General features: G+C 35.3%; 1 non-coding gene across 1 annotated transcript; it reads right to left on the reverse strand.

Moving 5' to 3' along the window:
* Window positions 1–4,703: 4,703 nt before the first annotated feature.
* On the reverse strand, window positions 4,704–4,807 carry LOC127742647 (small nucleolar RNA R71). Its single transcript, XR_008003998.1, has one exon. It is a non-coding gene; the product is annotated as a small nucleolar RNA R71 (small nucleolar RNA).
* Between the last annotated feature and the right edge of the window lie 271 nt (window positions 4,808–5,078).

Consider the following 5,078-nt stretch of genomic DNA (forward strand, 5'->3'; position numbering starts at 1 on the left):
GGACAAAGCATCTCCATTCTCTTATCTGAAATTCTCACCAATGAATTACATAAGTATCTCTATCTTTATGCTTTATTCTCCGTGGGATCGACCCTTACTCGCGTAAGGTTTATTACTTGGATGACCCAGTGCACTTGCTGGTTAGTTATGCGAAATTGTGATAAATAGTTGAGATTACAATTGTGCATACCATGTTGATGGCGCCAACGATGATCTTAATTTCGTGCACCATCCCCAAGCAACTGAAAACAAATAGGATAAAAAGAAGAGAACATACAATGAATCTCACAATATCAATAAAACTTAGTCCTAATTAGATGGCGGGGCTAGTAGCTTTTTGCTTTTGAATAGTTTTGGCATCTCACTTTATCCTTTGAAATTCAGAATGATTGGCATCTATAGGAACTCAGAATTTTAGATTGTGTTATTGATTCTCCTAGTTCAGTACGTTGATTCTTGAACACAGCTACTTTATGAGTTTTGGCCGTGGCCCTAAGCACTTTGTTTTCCAGTATTACCACCGAATACACAAATGCCACAGACACATAACTGGGTGAACCTTTTCAGATTGTGACTCAGCTTTGCTAAAGTCCCCAGTTAGAGGTGTCCAGAGCTCTTAAGCACACTCTTTTTGCTTAGGATCACGACTTTAACCACTAAGTCTCAAGCTTTTCACTTGGACCTTCATGACACAAGCACATGGTTAGGGACAGCTTGATTTAGCCACTTAGGCCTAGATTTTATTTCCTTGGGCCCTCCTATCCATTAATGCTCAAAGCCTTGGATCCTTTTTACCCTTGGCTTTTGGTTTAAAGGGCTATTGGCTTTTTCTACTTGCTTTTTCTTTTTCTTTCTTTTTTTTCGCCCCTTTTTTTTTCGCAAGCTTTGTTATTCACTGCTTTTTCTTGCTTCAAGAATCAATTTCATGATTTTTCAGATTATCAATAACATTTTTCTTTGTTCATCATTCTTTCAAGAGCCAACAATTTTAACATTCATAAACAACAAGATAAAAAATATGCACTGTGATGAGCGGATAATTTATACGCTTTTTGGCTTTATTTTTAGGTAATTTTTAGTAGGATCTAGATACTTTTAAGGATGTTTTCATTAGTTTTTATGTAAAATTCACATTTCTGGACTTTACTATGAGTTTGTGTGTTTTTCTGTGATTTCAGGTATTTTCTGGCTGAAATTGAGGGACCTGAGCAAAACTTTGATAAGAAGGCTGACAAAGGACTGCTGATGCTATTGGATTCTGACCTCCCTACACTCGAAATGGATTTTATGGAGCTACATAACTCCAAATGGCGCGCTCTCAACGGCGTTAGAAAGTAGACATTCAGAGCATTCCAGAAATATATGATAGTTTATACTTTATTCGAGATTAGAGGACGTAAACTGGCACTCAACGCCAGTTCCATGCTGCATTCTGGAGTCAAACGCCAGAAACACGTCATGAACCATAGTTGAACGCCAAAAACATGTTACAACTTGGTGTTCAACTCCAAAAGAAGCCTCTGCATGTGTAAAGCTCAAGCTCAGCCCAAGCACACATCAAGTGGGCCCCGGAAGTAGATTTCTGCATCAATTATTTACTTCTGTAAATCCTAGTAGCTAGTCTAGTATAAATAAGACATTTTATTATTGTATTAAAAATGCTGGAACCTGGATTGTAATTTTGATCCTTTGATCACGTTTGGGGGCTGGCCATTCGGCCATGCCTGAACCTTCATCAGTTATGTATTTTCAACGGTGGAGTTTCTACACACCATAGATTAAGAGTGTGGAGCTCTACTGTACCTCGAGTTTTAATGCAATTACTATTATTTTCTATTCAATTCCGCTTATTCTTATTCTAAGATATTCATTGCACTTCAACATGATGAATGTGATGATCCGTGACACTCATCATCATTCTCACCTATGAACGCGTGACTGACAACCACTTCCGTTCTACCTTAGACCGAGCGCATATCTCTTGGATTCCTTAATCAGAATCTTCATGGTATAAGCTAGAATTGATGGCGGCATTCATGGGAATACGGAAAGTCTAACCTTGTCTGTGGTATTCCGAGTAGGATTCTGGGATTGAATGACTGTGACGAGCTTCAAACTCGCGATTGTTGGGCATGTTGACAAACGCAAAAGAATCAAGGGATTCTATTCCAACATGATCAAGAACCGACAGATGATTAGCCGTGCTGTGACAAAGCATTTGGACCATTTTCACTGAGAGGATGGGATGTAGCCATTGACAACGGTGATGCCATACATACAACTTGCCATGGAAAGGAATAAGAATGATTGAAGGAAGGCAGTAGGAAAGCAGAGATCCAACAGGGATAAGCATCTCCAGACACTTATCTGAAATTCCCACCATTGAATTACATGAGTAACTCTATCTTTATTTTTTGCTTATTTATTATTATTATTCGAAAACTCCATAACATTTACTATCTGCCTAACTGAGATTTACAAGATGACTATAGCTTGCTTCATACCAACAATCTCTGTGGGATCGACCCTTACTCGCGTAAGGTATTACTTGGACGACCCAGTGCACTTGCTGGTTAGTTGTGCGAAGTTGTGAAGTTATGTTTGGACCATGGTATCATGCACCAAGTTTTTGGCACCATTACCAAGGAGAGAACGAACATGAATGCCATTATCAGAAATCACAATTTCGCCTATCAAGTTTTTGGCGCCGTTGCCGGGGATTGTTTGAGTTTGGACAACTGACGATTCATCTTGTTGGTCAGATTAGGTAAGTTTCTATTTTGTTTTATTTTCAAAAAAAATTTCAAAAATCTTTCAAAAATTTATCACTTGTTTTCGAAAATTTTTAGAGTTTTCAAGAATGAAAATTCTAGAGTTTCATGTAACATATTGAAGCCTAGTTGGCTGTAAAGCCATGTCTAATTCCTGGACCGGAGCTTTAGACTAACATTATATGATCCCTGAAATTCTGATTGAGGACTTTGGATTCATTACTTCCTTTTTCCAAAATATGTTTTCGAAAAATATCAAATAAAATCCAAAAAATATTAATAAAATCATAAAAATAAAAAATATTTTGTGTTTTTTGTTTGAGTCTAGTGTCAATTTTTAAGTTTGATGTCAATTGCATGTTTTAAAAATTTATGCATTTTTCGAAAATTCATGCATGGTGTTCTTCATGATCTTCAAGTTGTTCTTGGTAAGTCTTCTTGTTTGATCTTGATGTTTTCTTGTTTTGTGTCTTTTGTTGTTTTTCATGTGCATTTTTGCATTCATAGTGTTTAAGCATTAAATATTTCTAAGTTTGGTGTCTTGCATGTTTTCTTTTCTTGAAAATCTTTCAAAAATAAGTCTTGATGTTCATCTTGACATTCAAAGTGTTCTTGGTGTTCATCTTGACACTCATAGTGTTCTTGCATGCATTCTTTGTTTTGATCCAAAAAGAAAAGAGAAAAACATAAAAATGACGTTTTATTTTTTTTTATTTTTTTCTCTCTCATCATTAAAAATTCAAAAATAAAAAAATATCTATTCCTTATTTCTCTCAAAATTTCAAAAATTTGAGTTGACCTGGTCAAAATTTTTAAAACTTAGCTATTTCTTACAAGTCAAGTCAAATTTTCAAATTTAAAAATCTTATCTTTCCAAAATCTTCTTCAAAAATCAAATCTTTTTCATTTTTTTATTATTATTTTTGAAATTTTTAAAATTTATTTTCAAAATCTTTTTCTTATCTTTATTTCAAAGTTGATTTTCAAATCTTTTTCAAACTAACCAATTAACTTTTGTTTATTTTTTATCTTTTTCAAAACCACCTAACTAATTTTAGCTCTATAATTTTCGAAAATTACCTCCCTCTTTTTCAAAATTCTTTTAATTAACTAATTGTTTAAATTTTAATTTTAATTTTATTTCTTCCTTTAATTTTCGAAAATCACTAGCTTATTTTTCAAAATTAATTTTCGAATTCTCTCTCTCTCATCTTCTTCTATTTATTTATTTATTTACTAACACTTCTCCTCATCTCAAGAATCTGAACCTATCTTCACCCTTGTGTTTGGATTCTTACTTTTTCCTTTTTCTATTCCTTTCTTCTTCTACTAACATAAAAGAATCTCTCTACTGTGGTAAAGACGATCCTTATTATTATTTTCTGTTCCCTTCTTTTTCATATGAGCAGGAGCAAGGACAAGAACATTTTTGTTGAGGCAGATCCTGAACCTGAAAGGACTCTAACGAGGAAATTAAGAGAAGCTAAATTACAACAATCCAGAGACAACCTTACTGAAATTTTCGAAAAAGAAGAGGAGATGGCAGCCAAAAATAATAATGCAAGGAGAATGCTTGGTGATTATACTACACCTACTTCCAAGTTTGATGGAAGAAGCATCTCAATCCCTGCTATTGGAGCAAATAACTTTGAGCTGAAACCTCAACTAGTTGCTCTACTGCAACAGAACTGCAAGTTCCATAGACTTCCATCAGAAGATCTCTACCAGTTTTTAACTGAGTTCTTGCAGATCTGTGAGACTATTAAGGCTAATGGAGTAGATCCTGAAGTTTACAGGCTCATGCTTTTCCCCTTTGTTGTAAGAGACAGAGCTAGAATATGGTTGGATTCACAACCTAAAGATAGCCTGGACTCATGGGATAAGCTGGTCGCGGCCTTCTTGGCTAAGTTCTTTCCTCCTCAAAAGCTGAGCAAGCTCAGAGTGGATGTTCAGACCTTCAAACAAAAAGATGGTGAATCCCTCTATGAAGCTTGGGAAAGATACAAGCAGATGACCAAAAGGTGTCCTTCTGACATGCTTTCTGAATGGACCATTTTGGATATTTTCTATTATGGCCTATCTGAATTCTCCAAGATGTCACTGGACCATTCTACAGGTGGATCCATTCACCTAAAGAAAACACCTACAGAAGATCAAGAACTTATTGACATGGTTGCAAATAACTAGTTCATGTACACTTCTGAGAGGAATTCCATGAATAATGGGATGCCTCAGAGGAAATGAGTTCTTGAAATTGAGGCACTGAATGCCATATTAGCTTAGAATAAAATGTTGACTTAGCAAGTC

This window comes from Arachis duranensis, chromosome 1 (genome assembly GCF_000817695.3).
Source record: "Arachis duranensis cultivar V14167 chromosome 1, aradu.V14167.gnm2.J7QH, whole genome shotgun sequence".
Classification (NCBI taxonomy): domain Eukaryota; kingdom Viridiplantae; phylum Streptophyta; class Magnoliopsida; order Fabales; family Fabaceae; genus Arachis; species Arachis duranensis.